The 21472-nt window shown below is 39.5% G+C and overlaps 1 pseudogene; it reads left to right on the forward strand.

Moving 5' to 3' along the window:
- The first annotated feature begins 1261 nt into the window (after positions 1-1261).
- Positions 1262-1682, forward strand: LOC140609540 (ATP synthase F(0) complex subunit C2, mitochondrial pseudogene; annotated as a pseudogene).
- Positions 1683-21472: the final 19790 nt, after the last annotated feature.

Below are 21472 nucleotides of genomic sequence, written 5' to 3' on the forward strand. Positions count from 1 at the left end.
CTAGAGTCCTTTATGCTTTTTTCCAGAGCCACTAGTAGCTTTATAATTGTACTTCTAAATTTAATTTCTGACATCGTATTTAAATCCAAATTCTGTAACTTTGTGGAAGAGAATATTGTTTTTTTTTTTTCTTTTGTGGTGAATTCTTCTTTCTAGTCATTTTGTCCAGTGCAGAGTGGCTGCATGATCGGGCTGAGTCAAAAATATCAACCATGACCTAAGTAAAATACACCCTAAATGATTCCGAAGAGGTCAGAGGCCAGAAAATAAAAGAAAAAGAATGGAACAAAATAAAACAAAAGGACCACCAAAGTGAAAAATTTTTAAACAAAGTAGTAAAAATAAAAAGCCAAAAACCAAAAACAAGGAAGAAGAAAAAAGAAAAAGAAAAAAAAAGTAAGAAAAAGAGAAAAAAAAGGGGGGGGGGGATGGTGGTGGTGAGGAAATGGTAGTGGAGAGAGAATGTATTCTGGCTGAGGGGTCCTGGAGGGTTATCCTCTTGGTTCTGAGTGTATTTTGTTCTGTATGTTATTAGACGCTCAATCCCAAATTTATATAAACCAGCAATACTTATAGAAAGCCCCAATACTGACCACAAAAACATAAACAAGATAAAAGAGGCAGGCAGAATGGGAAGGAAGAGAGAACATGGTCTCACAGAATGAACCAACATGGTATTCCACTTGGTTCTCGGTGTATGTTGGTTGTGTTTTAGAAGGTACTAACTTCCACCATTGTAAAACAAAATGAGGCAGGAAAAATAAAAAACAAATTTTTTGTATATCTACCAAAATTAAATTGAACATGTTGAAGGGAATCCAGAAGTGAAAAACACATCTAAGACATGTAATTGTAGAAATATTAAAGTCAAAAAGGAAAAAACTTAAACGTGAAGAGTATGTAAAATGTTGTAGTTAAGGTGGGAAAGCAGAATAAATATTGGAAATTTTTAGTCTTGGGGCCCCTGAGTGCCTCAGGCCGTGGAGTATCTGCCTTTGGCTCGGGTCATGATCCAGGGGTCCTGGAATCGAGACCCATGTAGTGCTCCCTGTTCGGTGGGGAGTCTGCTTTTCCCTCTCCCTCTGCCCCCCCCCCCACGTTCTCTCTCTCTCCCCCCTCAAATAAATAAATAAAATTTTATTAAAAATTTTTAGTCTGATATAAAAACGAGTCGTAATGGGAAACGGAAATATAAAAGACCCTCTACTGTCATCTCCCCACTGGGAGCAGCTCTCCTGCTACAGCCCCTCATTCCCTGAAAATGTACGCCTGTGTAAAGTTCGTCTCCACTTCCTTCTTGGTCAGGAGCACCTCTCAGTTGTTGAGCTGATCCCTGTCTACAGTGGTGCTAAAACCACCGGAGACACTGACAGATAAGAGCCTCAGCAGCTTGGCAGCCCCATGTCCCCTGACCTCACTTATTCCTAGCCCCAGCTTCCAAACCAGTGCCATTTCAAGGGACGTTGACACAGCAGCCAAGTTCATTGGGGCTGGGGTTGCCACTGTAGGGGTGGCTGGCTCTGGGGCTGGAATTGGGACTGTGTTTGGGAGTCTCATCATCAGTTATGCCAGGAATCCCTCTCTGAACCAACAGCTCTTCTACGCCATTCTGGGCTTTGACTTTTCAGAGGCCATGGGGCTCTTGCCTGATGGTGGCCTTTCTCATCCTCTTCACCATGTGAAGGAGTCGTCTCTACCTCCCATAGGTCTTTCTCCCATGTCTTGTCTGCCCTGTATGTTCCTTTTCCTATACCTCCCCAGGCAGCCTGGGGAAAGTTTGACATGGTTTGACAGAGGGAAGACAAATAAATACTGTATCAATAAGATTTTTTAAAATAAATAAATAAATAAATAAATAATAAAAGGACCCTTTAGTTCTATATATTATTTTCTCTCAGTTCTGAGGCTTTCCAGTGCTGCTTGTTCAGTAAACTTGCTTTTTCCCTTGAACTTCCAGTAGTTCTTCCGGGGGAAGGGTCTGCTGTGCTGATTCTCAGGTGTCTGTACCTGGGTGGAGATGCCCCGCCCCTTGCCAGGTGCTGGTCTCAGTATGAGCTGTTTATCCTGTGAGACCTTTGTTCCCTAGAGGACCCACCTTTCCCAGGCACAAAGTGAAACAAAGAGGAAAAACAATGGTGGCGGCAGATTTCCTGCTCTGGAGTTGAGCAACTTGTGAGTAACTAACTGCAGTTTCCCAGTCCGCACTGGCCTAGATGTTCCTGAGGGCAGGCGTGGGTGCACTAATCTGCACAGCTTGCAAGGTGATCAGTGGCAGGGGGGATCTTGTTTTCCTGTGCCCTCCCCATGTCCACCTGTCCCAGGGGGAACAAAGGATCACTGGCTTTGTCTGTCCAGGCACCCTGGGATCTGGGGCCCCACACTGCTTGACCCATGCTCCTGGGGCCTGCCTCTCCCAAAGGGAATGGGGTACAGCCACCTCCGTCTGTTGCCAGGCTCTAGGGTAAAGGCAGCTCTGCTAGGCGTACCTGCTCTTTTAGTGACTCCAGGAATTTTGAGGCATCACTGCCCCTCCTGCGATTCTGCCTGATTTCCCCACTAAGTACTTTCCCCATTTTATTTTAAATAGTTATTTAATGAACAAATGTGGTGATTGTTTTTATTTTATAGCACACCATACTGAAAGGATGTTACTAAAAGTTAGAAGAGGTTACCCTTGGTTGATGGACTAAACTATTCAGGGATTTTTATTTTCTTTTTAAAATACTGTTGCTTTTTCCTGAATTTCCACAGTAAGCACATATTACTCCTACATTCATAAAATGCCATTTCAAATTTGAAACATAAATAAAGTGGACCATAATTCTTTCAATAATATATATTACACAGCATCCATGAAGAATTTCCTCCCTATTCAACCTCAGCAAAAAAGCACATATACTATTAATAGCCATCTGTGCTACCATTGAGATATGTTGCATTTTTTGATGTGGTTAATTGATATTTCTTTTCAGAAAAACAAATTAAAAGCAGAACAGTTTCCTCATTTAGAAGCTTGGTACCATGAAAAAGAATGTCTTCTTCCATCCCCATATGCTCACCCAAGAACCCAATCCCTCTACGTCCAACTTTGCGCAAGTTAGCTAACATTTCTACACATATGGTGGAGCTACTGTATGGGTTACTGGCTAACTGCCTCTTAGGACTAAGGCTCTCATCTCTCTCTCTCTCTCGTTTCGTTAAGATTTTATTTATTCATGAGAAACACAGAGAGAGAGAGGCGGAGACACAGGAAGAGGGAGGAGAAGCAGGCTCCATGCAGGGAGCCCAATGTGGGACTCGATCCCGGGACTCCGGGATCACACCCTGGGCCAAAGGCAGACACTCAACCACTGAGCCACCCAGGTATCCCTAAGGCTCTCGTCTCTATTCTGCTCTGGGATGCTGAGTCTGGGACTTTAAAAACTACATATCCCAGATTCCTTGCCAGCTGGATTCCAATGAAGATTTGTCAGTAGGAGTCACTTGCTGGCGACTGGAAGGTCTCTAGGTTCTTTCAGCATCTGTGCCTAAACTGTATCTCCATTGTAGGTGACCCTCCAGCTCTAGCTTCTCTTAGCACCCTCTCCCAGCACCAGGAACACTAAGACCATCCAAAACACCAGCCAGCTGCTTTGCATCAGGGATCCAAGCACTATGCAGTGTGGGTCCCAGAGGCATCAGCACCAGCCAGTCTGTGTACACCTTCTGCTATGTTCTCCTCCTGGAAGATCCAAGCACCACTGGTTCGTGCTCTCACTTCAAAGGTCCAAGCACCAACTCTGGAGGGAGCAGGGATATCTCTCCTTTGAGCCCCTGTGTTCTAAGAACTTAACTCTGCCCTTCATTTCCCCAACCTGAATAACTGCTAATATATTTACATAGATAAGAAACACCCTTCCTCACTCATACTCCCAGTGGAAAATCACTCAGATTTGTGCCTCAGCAAACCATACATTTCTGATCCTTTGAATTGCTTGTGAGCAGTCCAAATGGCATGTTTTAAAGTCTATCATGTCAAGGGTATACTGTATTTCTGAAAATTGTTCATATGAGATTGATAATAAACCTAGCTGTATCTGCACATCTGCAAGTGCGTTCCAAAATCTGTAATTTCCTACATCCCTTGAAAGAACAATTTTACTGCCAGGAAGTTCCATTTCCTAAGTGGATGAGTTCCCAGTTAATAAGAGAATTGATTTCCTCCCCAAAAAGTGTTACTCCTTCCCCTAAATACTAACTGTTGGTTGACTCTTCACACTTTCATCCCATTTTCATCTTGGAGGAAAGGAGCCAAGAAACTATAGTAAGACAAATTATGTTATTTAAAAACACCTCTACTTTAGCATTCCCTAGAGAGTTCCTTAAATCGTTAGAAATTCCCCTAAGATAACGATCAAAATACTAAGTTTTGGGATGCCTGGCTGGCTCAGTCAGTAAAATATGTGACTTTTTTTTAAAAAAAAAGATTTATTTATTTATTCAGAGAGAGAGAGAGAGAGAGGGAGGCAGAGGGAGAAGCAGGCTCCATGCAGGGAGCCCGACAGGAGACTTGATCCCCGGTCTCCAGGATCACACCCCAGGGCTGCAGGTGGCGCTAAACCACTGTGCCACCGGAGCTGCCAAAATATGTGACTCTTAATCTCAGGGTTGTGAGTTGATGTACTGAGTGTAGAGATTCCTCAAAAATAAAATCCGTAAAAAATATAAGATACTAAGTTTTCTGTGCATATAGCCAACTTTCATTTGTGACAGGACACTGTACCCTCAGTGTCGCTCAAAAACCTTGCCAGTCTTTCCAGGCAGGTTAGCAGCCTTTTGCTGTATCTTTCCCTATGGATTAGATTTCCAAGCCCTTTGGTCATGTCTGCTACTTATTTCTAAACTCCTTCCAATTTTGCTTCTATCTCTCAGGTAATGAGATGGTCAAGACTGAACACATTACTCATCAGAGTAGGATGGAAGGAACATACTGCCTCCCCAAAGGATGGAATTCCTTGGGTTATGCTTTTAAATAACTTAAAAAAAAAAAAATCCATCTCCCATTTAAGATTTGAAGTCTTTGTGTAAATTCCTATTTTTTTGTGTAGGAATAACTTCAGTTGGATTTTTGTTCTCTGGGTTTATTTTTCTAGTTCAAAAGTTATTTGTGAAAATATTTCTCTGGATGGATTGGCTTCAGTTTTTAGAGAGTATCATATAATTTGTATCATTTCAATATTCTTAATTTTTCAATTTTCAAAAAGTCATTTTTTAATCTGAACGTGACCAAAGTTTTGCATAAGTGAAAAAAAGTACTTTCTAAAAAGTGAATTCTTTTTAGGAATACCCTATTAGAAATCATCTTGTTTAGAGAATGCTAAATTTATTTACATAACAAATTCCTACAGATTACCTTTTAAAAACAGGATTGAAAGGCATTATAATTAACCTTTTGCTTTGACATAGCATTAAAATAACAAAGCGCTTTGCAATTTACATAGTCTTCAATTGTTTTGTTGGGAAAGAAGCTCTTAAGTGTATCATACCTAAGAGTGATTATTCTATTCCTGACAATTTGAATTATAGAATTTCATATACTTTTAGAATCTTTAGGCAATGTGAAATAATCAATAAAAATAATTTTACAAAGAATGTTATGAATTCCAAAGGGATATGTTCTTACTGACTTTTTTTTAAATAAGAAAGTACGTGTTGTAGTAAAAATGAAAAAGCCCATTGGTTCCATTAAAAAAACAAAAAACAAGCAAACAAATAAACATCTTCTTATCCATGCAGGCAGCAGAGACAGACATCAAACCAACAAAGACCAAAAGTTTTACCAGAAGTAAGGAAACACAGTCATTAAAACCATAAAAAGAACTCTCAGAAACAAGAAGCTTGATGTGATAAGGAAAAGCTGTCAGACACAGTTGAGCCTTAAAACATTTGCAAATGGTGCCTTGGGATAATAAACAAGATATTTATCCACAGTGAATGAGGACTAAGGAATTATTCATAAAGGAGAAATTATATCAGAAAAATATCTATCTAAATAGATCTGACAAGGAATATTTTTCCACTTAAAAAAAATAAGTCACAGGTCAGTCCCTGTCAAAGAGCAACATTGATTCATTTCATTTAACTGAAGCATTGATTTTTTTAGCCCAAAGATTTCACAATATTCTATGTTCATTACCAAATAGATCAAGTAGAGCAAAAATGGATCATCACCAACCATCCTCCTAAGAAAGACTTGAGTATAACGTAAATTAACTCCTGTGCCTTTGACAAAAAAGATATATACTGCAGTTAATTCATTCTTCCCATGGACGGTATAAATAGCACTATTTGATTATAAGTGACTTATTGTTGGCATTCTCACTAAAGAAGTTAGAAAGTATTTCTAGGTAGACATTAATCAATAATGTTCCATGTTGCTAGTCTCCAGTTTATTTAAATCTGGTTTTCTACCTTTTGGTGACTCATTTTGACTTGAGGACTAACCAGCATAAGAAAATTCCTAAATTTGGGAACCCTGGGTGGCGCAGCGGTTTAGCGCCTGCCTTTGGCCCAGGGCGCGATCCTGGAGACCCGGGATCGAATCCCACGTCGGGCTCCCAGTGCATGGAGCCTGCTTCTCCCTCTGCCTATGTCTCTGCCTTTCTCTCTCTCTCTCTCTCTCTCTGTGTGACTATCATAAATAAATAAAAATTAAAAAAAAACATTTAGAAAATTCCTAAATTTGTCTATGGAGTAAAGATGCTTTGGGGTTTTCCTCCCCACTCACTTCATATTCAATTAATGTAAGGCTGACCCCAGATATTGTTATTAACCAGGGATTTTAGTTGCGAGTGACAGAAGGTCAACTCAAATCAGTATGAGAGGAAAATAAAATGATTGGCTCATATAGCTGAAAAAGCCAAGGTTGGAACAGGTTTAGGCATAGAAAGATCCAGAAGTTCAAGGTATCATCTGGCCTTAATCTCCCTTTTTCCTCTCTGAGTTTTACTTCCTTCTTTGTTAGCTTTGTTCACTGGCAAGGCCCTCTTCATTTAATAATCCCGGGCATTTCCAGCTTCTCTTTCTCCCTAGTTCCAAGGTAGAGTTGGTATCTATGTGATAAAACCCATTTTTCTTTTTCATTGGCTGCCAAAAAGATGACACACATTCTTCTGTATCATTTCAGTAATTCCCTGGTAAGTGAAACTGTACAGCTAGCTCTTTTCTCTCTTCATGTGATATCTGACTTATCTTTTATATGTATATTTTACTTATCGAAAGCTTCAATTTACTTTTGGAGGCATAATGGGGCATATGTTACAACAAAATACAATATTAAAATGCTTTAGATATTTATAAATATCACACCAGAAAATGTTTTTCTAGACCCTACATCTTATTCCTTCTAGGCCTAGTCATTTCTATTACAGTGCAAGTTAGACCTTTCAGGACTTTCTCTATATCAAGGAAGGTCAAGAAACAAATCCATGGTTCATAGAAGCTATTTTACCTCAAGAATATATACGTGTCAGGGGTGCCTGGTTGGCTCAGTTGGTGAAGCATGTGACTCTTGATCTCAGGATTGTAAATTCAAGCCCCATGTTGGGTGTAGAGGTTACTTAAGAATAAAAATCTTATTTTTTAAAAAAGATTTTATTTATTTATTCATGAGACACACACACACACACACAGAGAGAGAGAGAGAGAGAGAGAGAGGCAGAGACACAGGCAGAAGGAGAAGCAGGCTCCATGCAGAGAGCCCGACGCGGGACTGTATCCCGGGTCTCCAGGATCACGCCCTGGGCTGAAGGCGGCACTAAACCACTGAGCCACCCGGGCTGCCCAAGAATAAAAAAAAATCTTAAAAAAAAAAAAGAAAAGAAAGAATATGTGTCAAATTTTGATACAAAACCTCTACAAACTCCCTGTGACACGAAAGGAAGAAAGAACCAAAGGGCCGTTTCTTACCTAATGAGAACCTGAAATTGATGTTTCTCTCCACAGTATGCAAGGTAATCTGGTGAAATGGTCAGTGTCAGAACTATTATCATTAGCATTCTTGGTTTTTGTTTATGAAAACTAAAGTATTGAGAGGCCCAGCAACTCATTCAAGGCCACAAATCTTTGAACCCATGGCCTGTCCAACCCCAGAGTTCCTTCTACTAAAAGACTGAGGCTTTCCCTAGCAGACATCCAGGGGCTGCTGTAGCTCTGTGGGAAGACTGTGCTTTGTCTCCAATTTGTCATTACCTTAATGAAGAAATTCTGGTAAATCATGACTTCCCAAGGCTAAAAATCCTCTACCAACTAAACACAATGCCTGGAATTCATTAATGCATTCAATATTTATTTTGGAATGTCCACTCTAATGCATTCACATGCACAGGTTTACCTGGAAGACACAGAAAAAGCAAATGCAAACCCCTAAAGATGGGCTGTGAGGTTTTCGTCCCTCAGTTTATCATGATATGGGGCAGTTGACTTGGAAGACTAGAACCAGTCTCTTGCTGAAGATATTACTCTTTGCTGAACATTTTGTGGGGTTTTTTTTGGACTCATTCCCTTTGTAGTCATCATGAAAAATGCTGCTGTGTAAAAAATCATGAAGGGGAAAGAGGCATGCCTCACTTAGCAGTGAATGATCTTTTAACTCCAATAGGTGCCTCACATCATGTGGGTGAACTGAACACCAAGAGAAATGGAAAAGAAGGCCAGGGGAAGAAAGTCTCACCACGGGCCTGCCCAGAAATTTAGCATCATGGCATTTCTTCACATGCGCTCTTCTGAACACTTTGCTTTCCATGAAAAGAGAAGTCCTCGCTTCACAACCTAAGAGACACAAAGGAAACCCCAAAGAGCATCCCTCTGGAAAAGGACCTGATACTCTAACTTTAGGCTTTGTATGAACTCCAAAAGAATCACTTTCAGGAACTCCTGTGATTTCTCTTTTTACTTCCAATTACCTTCTTTAGCCCCATCTCCCATTCACTCAAGACATCCTCAAACCATAAATCTTCAAGGGGCCCTCTTAGGATGTTTAGCAAAGCAGAACAAAGCATTCTTCCCAAACTTGCTGTTTTAGAACATGTCCTGCATTGGATGTGCCCAACTAGATCTGGTTTATTTGTCAACTCAGGAGTTTCCAAAAAAGCTTAAGTACGTATTTTTTTTCATTTTTTAAGCTGATTATTAAAAAGATTGCTAGCTACCCAAATAGAAATGAATGGTGTTATTAGTCTAAATAGACATATACATTACCCTCTATGGCACTGGAAAAATGTGTTATTTTCTGGGCCAGTCATGAGGTTTTTGTTTACTCTGACTGGGAACCCCTTTCTGTAGCTAACATATGATGTGAGGCTCCAGTCAGAATTTTCTGAAATCACCAATCTTTTCCTAAAACTGCTTATTTTATATGCTAAAGCAGTTGCACTTAGTAGGAGACACAGACCAGAGAAACTAGCCAACATTCATATTTCTATAGGGTCCAACAAGATATATTTAAAATAAGGAAAAGTTACATTAATCATGGTTCTCCAAGGAAGCAGAACCAGTAGATCTACACACACACACAGATTTACTATAAGGAATTGGCTCATATGCTTATGGAGGTTAACGAGTCCCAAGATCTGCAGAGTGAGCCAGCAAGCTGGAGACCCTGAAGAGCTGTCCAAAGGCCTACTATCTTGAGACCCAGAAGGAGCAAATATTTCAGTTTGGGTTCAAAGGCAGGAAAAAAGCCAATGTCCTAGTTCAAAAGCAGTAGGGTGGGAAGAATTCTCTCCTACTGGAGGATAGGTCAGCCTTTTTGTTCTATTCAGACCTTAACTGATTGCAGGAGACCAGCTTACCTTAGGGATAACAATCTGCCTCACTAGATCTACTGACTCAAATGTTACTCTAATCCCAAAATGACCTTACAAAAACACACCCAAAGTGTTTGACCAAATACCTGGATACCCCATGGCCCAGCCAAGTTCACACATAAAACTGAACATCACATTTACAAATATAACTATAACTTAAGCCACACCCCAATATTAATTGTTTGACAGAGGTTATGGAGCCAGAGGGTTGCTTTTCTCATCAAATATTACTGCTACTTTGAGTCTGGACACATGGTTCCAGGACTTGTTTGGAAAGCATAAGCAGGACTATAGTTGCATTACTTGCATTATTAACTTAGCTCTACATTATGTTTTGTTCCCTAATTGTTTTATGCACCTCTTAACCTTATGTACAATCAATCATCAACTATGCCTTTTCACCCCTACCGTCTGTTTACCTGATTGTAGTAATGGGGACCAGACTATAACATCTGTCTTGAAATGATCTGATGTATCTGATCGTACCAGGTCCAAAATAGAGCCTCACTGTCCAGAAGAACGCATACCTTCTAATTGTTTCAAGCTCCCCTACAAGGTTTCAAGAAACACCTTATCCCTCGCTCTTGTATGTGAATTGTCCCTCCACTCAATGGGGCAAGGCAGCTTTCAGAGTGATCCCCTGTCCTTCTGATAATAAAGTTTTCTTTGCTTTAAAACCAGTGTCTCAGCTATTGGCTTACTGTGATTCAGGTGCATTGGACAGACAAGTTTGAGTTCAGTAACAACTTTACTCAGGACATTTTCAGAGGGATAGGTGTGCTCTTCATAAATACTGAAGTTCTACGTTATGATTTTTTTTTTGGTACAATCTGGATTATACCTCATGAAATTTTGTGCAACTAAGACTTATTAAGGTTATTTGAAATTGAGGATTCTCTTTATACTGTCCCTGACATTAAGAAACTTGTAAACTTTATGACGAACCAAACAGCCTGGGGCATCTGGGTGGGTCAGTTGGTTAAGCACCTACCTTCAGCTCAAGTCATGATCTCAGAAATGAGCGATGCATCAGTAAGGAGTCTGTTTCTCCCTCTCCCTCGGCCCCTCCTCATTGTTTGTGTTCTCTCTCTCAAGTAAATAAAAAATCTTTTTTTTTTTTTTAAAAAGAACCAAACAGCCTAGGTGTCCCGCCTCAGAATAAAAATTAGATAAAATGGGGATCCCTGGGTGGCACAGTGGTTTAGCGCCTGCCTTTGGCCCAGGGCGCGATCCTGGAGACCCCGGATCGAATCCCACATCGGGCTCCCAGTGCATGGAGCCTGCTTCTCCCTCTGCCTATGTCTCTGCCTCTCTCTCTCTCTCTCTCTCTCTATGTGACTATCATAAATAAATAAAAATTAAAAAAAATTAGATAAAATGTTGGGGTGACTGGGTGGCTCAGTTAGTTAAGCATCCGACTCTTGATTTCCACATAGGTCATGATCTCAGGGTCATGGGATCAAGCCCTGCATGGGGCTCCATCTTAGCACAGAGTCCACTGGAGTTTCTCTCTCTCTGACCCTCCCCCTGCTCTCTCTCTTTCTCTCTCTAAAATAAGTACATAAAATCTTAAAAAAAAAAAAGTAAAATATCAACCAGAAGCTTTGATTAAATAGTATTTTCTATTTCTATATTTCTTTTAGAAGAAGCAAAACACAGTTAATGAAGCACAAATCATGTCATTTAGTCAAAATGCCAACCACAAGAGAAGACAGATAACAATTGATCTCTTGCACCTATATTGACATGTTTGAATGAGAATTCTGAGAGTGATGACTCTGAGTTACTATAACATCTTTAATCATTGTCAAACAAATAACAACAAAACCCCCTGGATTATCTACCAATGAGTGTGCATTTACCAGACTGAGATGTTTAGAAATATCTTGTCAATAAATACTGAACTCAAAGGGTTTGGAGATGCAGCTTGAGATTTAGAGTCAGATAGGCCTCAGTGATACCAAACATCAGGACATATGCAAGTGGAGCAAGCTATTTAGAAAGGTCTTCATGTTTAGCTGTTTCTCAAAAGACAAATGCTCATGGGATTTTTGCTTGGTCTCAGGCTCAGGAAGGGGAATAAAGCTGACTTTCCAAAAGAGGAGAGGACTCCATGGGCAGACGAAGGAAGAAATGTCCTCACCTGGGAAAGAGTAGGTCATCCCTTTATGTCCCAATTTGTGCAAGACTTTGTTTTTTTTTAAATTTTATTTATTTATTTATGATAGTCACAGAGAGAGAGAGAGAGGCAGAGACACAGGCAGAGGGAGAAGCAGGCTCCATGCACTGGGAGCCCGATGTGGGATTCGATCCCGGGTCTCCAGGATCGCGCCCTGAGCCAAAGGCAGGCGCCAAACCGCTGCGCCACCCAGGGATCCCCGTGCAAGACTTTGGATGGGGATATGAAGGTGAGGAGCTTGTGGAGGGTGGCTATAGAGCCTTCAAGTGCTGTGGAAGCCTCTGGGTCTGAGCCTTTGATTTGTACAAAAGAAAGGTAAGTAGGTTGTCTCTGCGGTAAACTCAGGTATGAGGTCCAAGAACACAGACCCAAGAACCAAACCGTGCAGCAGCATCTATAATGGCCAAGGGTCAACTGACCTTAACCCAGCTTTCTGAAGCCATGCAAGTCCCTATAATTCCTCCACAGCCTTAGTAGAGACAAGGGATCCAGGAAACATAACTGAAATTGAACTTCTTAATTTCTTGACAAGTAGGAACATAAACATATTTAAGTTTTTTAGCAGCTTTATGAGGCAAAATTGACACAATAAACTGCATTTGCAATTCCTCAATAACTGATGAATTAGAGCATCTTTCCACATGTTTATTGGCAATCAATATATCTTTTTTGGTGAAATATAAATTCACATATTTTGTTCACTTTTTCATTGGAATTTTATTTCCTAATTATTGAATTTTGAGGGTTAATATATTTTAGATACAATTCCTTAATTAGATGTGTGATTTGTAAATATGTTCCCTCAGTCTATAGGCCTTTTTTTTTTCTCTTAACGATGTCTTTCAAAAAGTTCTTAATTCTAAAAAAAAAAAAAAAAAAAAAAAAAAAGTTCTTAATTCTTATGCAGTACAATTTGTAAATTTCTTTTATGGATCACACTTTTGGTACTGAATTTAGAAAATCTTTGACTGATCCAAGGTTACAAAGAATTTTTCCTATGTTTCTTTCTGGAACTTTAAAACTTTTAGGTTTTATATTTAGATCTAGAATCCACTTTGAGTTAATTTTTATATATAATGAAAGCTATGGATTAATTATTTTTGTTTTCTTTTGTATATAGGTATCCAACGGCTCTAGCACCATTTGTGGAAAAGACTTTCTCCAGCAAATAGCCTCTACACTTTGTTAAAAAGCAACAAACATATAACCACAAAAGTGTGGGTCTATTTCTAGAATTTCCAATCTGTTCCATTGGTAGATATGTCTATATTGACAGCACTACTAAAACATCTTGATTACTATAGATATATGAGAAGTCTTGAAGTCAAAGCGAAAAAGACTATTAAGAGCAGCCATCCTTGCTTTGCTCCCAATCTTAGGGAGAATGAATTCAGTCTGTCACTACTAACTATAATATTACTTGTAGCACTTTTGTAGACACTCTTTATCAAGCTGAGTTAAGTTCCTCTCTATTCCTTTCTCTGACAGTTTTCATCATGAATGGACAATGAATTTTTTTCAAATGCTTTTTGTGCATTGTCCTTTCTCCACTGAATCAACTCCAATGGAATCAAAGTGGAATCAATAGCAGAAAGATAGTACAAAAATCTCTAAACACTTGGAAAACTAACCAACATACTTCTAAATAATTTTTATGTCAGAGAGGAATTCTCAAAGAAAATCAAAAGATAAATTGAACCAAATGAAAATGCATCATATTGAAGCAAACAGAAAGAAGAAATAACAAAATAAGAGATCAATGAAGTTGAAAATAGGAAAACAGAGTCAATGAAATAGAGCTGATTCTTTGCAAAGATCAGTAACATGGACAAACCTTAACACAAGAATTAAAAGTGAAAAAAGAATCGGGAATTAAATAGTAGGTGTTACTATAGACCCTGTAGACACCAAAGGTATTATAAGGGAACGTTATAAAGAATTCCATACAAATAAATTTGACAGTTTACAAGAAATGAAGCAAATACTCAAAAACACAAACACAACTCATTTTGGAATAGATTATCAGAAAAAAAAATAGATTGTCGGAATAGACCTATAAATGTTAAGGAAATTGCATTTGTAATTTAAAATCTCCCAAAAAAGAAATCTCAAGGCCTAGATTGTTTCACTGGAATGAACACCAATTCTGAATGATCTTTTCCATAAAATAGAAGAGGACGAAATATTTCCTAACTCCTTCTATAAAGTTATTATTATCCTGATATCAAAACTTTACAAAGTTTAAGAAAGAAAACTATAGACCAATACTTCTCATGAACATAGACATACAAAAATCCTTAAGAATATTAGCCAATAGGATAGAAGGGTGACATCTATCACCACACTGATCACCAGGATTCATTTGGCTGATCTGGCTGGCTTAGCTGGTGTTCTCTACCTCCCTCACTGCTCCGTGGGCATCCCTCCTGAAGCTGCATGCTGGGTAGAAGAGGATGACCTTCCTCGATAGAGGAGGACTGCTCTTTAGGTCAAGGGTATGTAAGTAGCTGCACTCCTCTCCTAGAACATTCAGAGAAGCCCCCAAGAATATTAACAAATAGAATTCAATGATAGATAGATAGATGATAGATAGATAGATAGATAGATAGATAGATGATAGATAGATAGATAGATAGATAGATAGATAGATAGATATAAAGAATTAGGCACCATGACAAAATAGGGTTTATTCCAGGAATAAGTGGCTGATTCAGCATTTCAAAAGAAATCAGTGCAATCTACACATCCACAGGCTAAAGCAAAAATTACATGTGGGTTATGTTAGTCTTACTAGTCAGAGGTACAGTTACATTACAAACCTGGACAGGCTCTAGGAATAGACATGTCAACACAAAGGCACTTTAGGATTGAGCTTTGGTCTGCCTTATAAGATTCCTAAGACACCGTAAGTGGTCAAGGCATTGAGGCTTGTGCTACCTATTTGCTCTATTGTAGGTTAAAATTATCAACTCATATAGTGACTAAGTCTATTAGAAAGCAAGCTAAAAGGAAAATAGAAAACAACACCAAATTAAGGGTTAATAATAATAATACCAACTTACTAGCTGATAAGGCTTGCTTTCAGAATAAATCCTAAAGCACCATTTTTTTAAAAAATCAAACTGCATAATGACTGTTGTAGAGCAAATGTGATGAGCCCTTCCTAACCTGTCATCTCCTTGAACTGGTGGTGTACTAGGCAGTTTGAAGAACACCTTGCCCCATGTAGCAGCTTCCATACTCTCATGCTGATGGAAAATATGGAGATTGCCTAAAACAAGAGAAAGCCTACACAGGCTTATGGTTGTAAGTGTTTATTATGTGACTCAGAAAAATGTTAACATATCTTAGAGACATCATAATGGCTCACTCATTTACTATAGAGGCACATTGTTCTTAGAGAAGTCTAGGAAATTGACACAAAGTCAGCTAAACTCATTACTATCCACCTGCAAGGCTGTGAAACATACAGCATCCCATACGTATTCAGCTGCACAGCCTGAAAGTGAGAGGCTGAGGTGACCAAAGTAGGAATCAAACCACACTTAGTGAGAAGGCAACTTGCCCAAGAGAGGTCAAAGATCTATTTCCAACTACATAGGATATATGTACAAAAAGATATTTGTACATATATCCTATATTCCAATTCGTCCTTCATCAACTCTATCCCCCCCTTCTTTACAATCTGGCTTCCACTTGCTCCAATGACAGTACAGCATAGAAGTGGACCTCAATTCTAAAGACATGCTCTATAAGGCTTATTCTGCTAAAGGCAGAGGCACCTAAGGAATTCTTGCTTTGCCTTGCTGACGGTTTCGTCCTTCAGGAAGGAACAAGGACCAGTGTACATGCACTACACAGCTGCAGGAGGCACTATTACCAGCATGATCCATTTGAGTGTTGCCCCCTGCACTTGTGTAGGCACAACACACAGCCCTGGAGGGGGTATGTGTTACTTCAAGAACTGATTAATAAAGTGGAGATGATGAAAATGCAGGAAGAACAGAACCAAATTCCTAGGATTCACGGTAGCACAGTCAAATACAGCTCCTGGGCAATAATAATAACTAATATATAATATCTCATGTTGGGCATTTTACTAAGAATTTTACATATTTTATTTCATTTAATCCTCCATAAAATGTGACATTATTCAATTACTCCAATTTTATGGATGAGGAAACTGAGGCACAGGAGGTTAAGTAACTTGTCCGGGTTCACCTAGCATGCTACACTCTGAAGCTGAGATGCTTAACTACTATTCTGTATACTGTCTCCCCTAAAACAGAGCAAGTGTGAGAAAATGGTCAGGAAATGATATCACAGTCCTGTGTCCAGAGACTGAAAAGGAATCCAGCTCTAGAAAAATATTTTTAAAAAGAAAGGGAGAAGAAGAGAAAAGAAAAAAAAAAGGAAAGAAAATCTGACTATGGAGTTCCTAGCAATCATTCTGAAGGAGCAGAGTTGTCTAAAGATGATTGGTGCCTTCGCAAGAATATTCTCCTCATCTCACTGCAAAAAATAACGAAAGATGAAAAGAAAGGTAGGTGTATAACCAGAGTCAAATACAAGAGTGATATGGGGCCTTTCAGGAGGTTAAAGCATAGTATGACCTGAGATAAAAGAAACTTCAGGACAATTCTAAGGGTTTTTACATATGTGTTCCCAGGAGAAAGAAGGAGGAAAACATCACTGCTTGGAGCATATGGAGTAATATTAATTAGGTTTTTTTTTTTTTAAAAGAATGCTCATTAGAGTAAGAAAGGGAAACACAAACATGATTAAGATAAATGGAAATCAAACAGAGGGCTGCTGAAGGAAAGGGGGAGAAGGGATGGGGTAACTGGGTGATAGGCATTACGGAGGACACATGATTTAATGAGTACTGGGTGTTATATGCAACTGATGAATCACTGAATCCTACCTCTGAAACTAATAATATACTATAAGTTAATTAATTGAATTTAAGTTAAAAACAAGACAAATGGAAACCAGAGATGGATAATATTCCGAAGTACACAAACACCTAGAGATTTACATGAGTTCAAGCTTTCCTCCTGTGGTAAGAAAAGGAACAAGAATTAGCAGAAATTTAAGCACAATTATATGAATGGTGGAGAGATGTCTGAAGTCTGGAATTTGGTAAATAATATTCTAATGTATCGAAAGAAATTAGGCTTCCCACATGATCATTTGGTGAGCTTACCATAGAATACTTGGCAGAATTCAAAAATAAAATATTAAAAATAGCTTGTGAGCACTTATGAAATTTAAAGGTTATCATCAAATGCCTTTATGCGAGGCTTTTGTTGAGGACAGGAATATCACAATATTTTCACTTCCCATTTTGAAGGTGTTGCTAGTATTATATTCCCAAATTTCACAAAATTTCATATTACCTTATGGTCAAACTGGAAAAACATGGGGTAAGTGATTAAAGGTAGTGCATTCATGGCTCTTATACACTTGTTCAAAGAGTTCTGATTACTGGAGCTGCCTTGTGCCAGGGCTGAGAGCTCTGTCCTTGGTTCTGTCCCACTCACATTCTTGTCCACCTGACTAAGGACCTACAAGAAATACTTCCTTGTCACTTGGTCAACAAAGTAAGATAAGACATGTTTCATGTTTTAAATGATAGAATCTGGAACCAAAAAATTCCAAATAGGCTGTAACAAGGTCCAAAGTAACAAAATAATATTTTTTAGATGAAAATTACATAAGATCTTAAATTGGCATTTAAAACAATCTACTGTACAAATGCTAAAGAGGACAGGATTTTAACAGCACTGAATAAACTTAAGATCTTCAGTTGGCTATAAGCTCAAAATGATCTGACATTCTGCATCTGATCTGGTTATCATCAGTCAATGCAGATATTCATAGCATTAATGGAAAGGAGACAGGTTTCTATGTTCTTCCTGGTTATAGGGTATAACAGAAGACAATGAGAGTAGGTCCCATGGAGTGTAGTTTCAGATCCAGGAAGATGTCTGATGATCAGAGCTTGTGAAAAATTGAGTTATCTGTTGCTGGAAATTCTCAGTTAGTAGCTAAGACTGAGGAGGAATGCTGTAAAAGATATCCTCCTTTGTGAATAACCACAGGTTAGGACATCCCTAACTTTCCTACTGGAAGGTTGCACTAGGTGACCTCTAAGCTCCCTACTAGCTTTAAAACTATTAAGATTTTACTCTGGAAGCTTCTCAGCACTTTGTTTTCTTATTCCCTGGGGCTACATATTAAGATGCCTGCTGCTGAGTGCATATGCTGCCTCCAATATAGATTCACTGTATCCTAGGTGAACAGGATGTTACTGGACTTTGGGTTTACAGACTCCTGGACAGTTCCTGCCTACTTGTCACTCTCCCAACTCCATGAGATCCACTGTGGACTCCTCAAGTCACAGTGAAGAGATTAGCGTTTGTCTTTTTTCTGCATGCTCAATTGTTACCTGTTTTTACTAAAGAATTTTTGACTCTCCAACTCTACCTTGTCAGATGGACAATTCTAGTGTGATGCGGTCACTGTTAAATCTTCCTACTTCAAATTCTACAGTTCTGCCATTTACGCATTATTCCTGAAGCTTAGGGTACAGCAGCTCATCACACCAACTGGTCAATACTTGCCCACCTGGACCTCTGCAAAAAGTCTTCTATGCCACCATCACTTTGATTACATCATGATGTCTTCCCAAAGTTCCTCTTCATATTCTCCTGAAGATGAAATCTAAGAGCTAAGAAAGCAAAAGAAGAGTCGAAGAAAAAAGAGGAGGATTCAACTTCTAACAAAACAAAAACAAAAACAAAAACAAAAAACCCAAATCTATTTTGGCTTAAAATGAAAAAAGCAGCCATCAAAGGGCCTTAGGCCACAAGAGCCAAGTTCCCATTATTATGGTTAAATACTTGCCAAACAACACTTCAAATTGACAATATGTTGAAATCTGCTATAATGTGCACATGATAAGCAATGGAGCTTCACCTAGGAGGATCACCTTGGCTTTCCTCTACAAGATGCTTAGAAAAGCATTTAAACCAGCGTCCAACAAGTGAGCTTTTAAACATAAAGACAAAGTACTTATTGAGAAAAATATATCAGGTACTGCCAAATATCAGTCCATGGTGTGCGCTAATTGTAATCCCATTTACAATTTTATTATTGACACACACTTAAGTCTCAGAAACAAAACCGCAGGTAGTTAGCTTGGAACAAGACTTGTCTCAAAGATTAATGACTCAGAAGAGGTAACCAATGGACCTCAGCCCAAATAAAGTTTAAAACAACCATTCCATTATCTGAAGAAACAGATACCAGGTAGTACATTTGTTTGTTCAGTCGATGAAGATCGGGGCACAGGGAGATCTGTGTGAACATATGAGCCTGGAGAGGAAAATATCTGGTCCTTGCATTTGTAAATTTACAACTGACAAATAAATCTACTAAGAGAACTGAGAGTACTTTCCTGGCAATCTTAAGATACTGATAAATGGCAAGGTTATACCTCTGGTAATGCCTCTGTTGTTTTTCTGTGCTTCTGTTGCTTTTCTTTGGTTCTCACTAACATCCAAGTACCATTTTTCCTCCTTCAACCCTCAAAGAAGCTGAACTAATGAGTCTAAGACACTCTTAATTTCAGTGTGAAGAAAAATGTGCCCACTTATAGAACTACTTCTTCTGTTCCCCAACACTTGCTAAGACTGGGGCTAGAGAAAGAGGTTGCAATAGGGTGATTGGGATGAGAAAGGAAGAAATGCAGAACAAAGCAGAAAATGGTGAAAGCAATCCTGCACATGGGCAAGAGAGCAAAGAAGGGACTAAGTGCTGAGCTGCTCAGTGTGGACACTGCTATTACATGTGAGCCACCTACCACTACCACTTGAGAGCCCCAGACTTAAGACTTCCACATGGAGAAAACTTTCCCCACATATGAGGTGGAACTGAATAGAAGACCTGGAATTTCCTAGAAGGTAATATGGCAGCACAAACACTACCACTGTCACATGAATCACACCTGAATTTCTTAAGAGTCAGAAGATCCCTTGGATGGTTTCCTTGAATGAAGGAAACGACTCCTGAGCAGGTGCCTGTCATAATGGCATAAATACTGATTCTCACTTCCCCATGTCAAGACACATCATTCACCTGTAATAGGCTCTGCTATTAAATCTGGAAGCACTAAAAATGTAAGGAATTCTTTTTTTTAAAGATTTTATTTATTTATTCATGAGAGAGACAGAGAGAGAGAGAGAGGCAGAGACACAGGTAGAGAGAGAAGCAGGCTCCATGCGGGGAGCCTAATGTGGGACTGGATCCCAGACTTCTGACAGTCTTGCCCCAAAGAAACCAAGCAGCACTTCAGGACAGTTGAGAGGAATTCTAGTTTGAAGGGGTGGCAGTATTTGCATTCCATTTGACCACTTGACCCATCATATAGTTTTGAGCTAAGTAAGAGTCAGGGCTAAGTGCTGTCAAGATATACAGGGGAACACACAGGTAGATAAATGTTCTGGGAAATTCCCTCCTCTATACAGATTCCCTTCTCCCCATAGCTGATTGGACCAGTGGAGGTCATTCATTCCTTTGGATGCAGAGATTAAAATTCTACTTGGAGTGTCTGAGAGTACAGACAGGCCCACGTGGTCCCCATCTCAAAATGCCTGTCATGCATTATTGAATAAGATCTGCTGCTTTATTCATCCTTGTCTCCTGCTTGGCTACACAAACTAAGTTTGTCACAGTTCCTCGGTCTTCTCAGTGACCCTCTCCCTGCCCCTTGTGTGCCAACCACACTGCCTTTTCTGTTCCATCAGCCTCCTCCCCAACACCTGTTTTTTTTCAGTCTCCACTGGAACATATATTCCTGTGTGTAGTCTTTCCTCCCATTCCAGAATTCTCCTTTGGAGTACTCTCCAGCATGGAATCCGTGTCTTACATCTGTTTATCCTACTAGATTTAAACTCCTGAGGACAGGAACGATTTATCCAATCCACTAGAGCTTGGCTAGTGTGTGACACAAGACAGGACCCTGGTGCTCATTCTGGTTGCTTGAATGATGAGCTAGCTAGGAAAAGGGCTGCACCAGAACTTATCTTCCCCAAGGAGATGGCTTCTGCTTCCCAGCCAAAAAACTATACTGTCCACAGGCCTCAGGTCACTAGGTGGCGAGTTGTTCTCACATTTGTTGTTAACACAGCCCCACACAAAATCTCTACATGCTCCCAGCCCTGTCTCACTTCTCACAGTGACAATGCCAAGGGGGTGAGAGTCAATGACTACTCTTCTTGCTGTCCCAGGCTTGTGAGTTTCCCCAAGAAAGCATCTTCCTTAACCTGCTCTGTGTGATGTGGAAATTGTCCTAAGCTCCATTGCACCGCAGATGGCAACTCTAAAGGGACAAAACCTCTATGAACAATGCTTAACAATATTCATGGGCCAAGTATGATTCCTG

Source organism: Canis lupus, chromosome 18 (assembly GCF_048164855.1).
Source record: "Canis lupus baileyi chromosome 18, mCanLup2.hap1, whole genome shotgun sequence".
Classification (NCBI taxonomy): domain Eukaryota; kingdom Metazoa; phylum Chordata; class Mammalia; order Carnivora; family Canidae; genus Canis; species Canis lupus.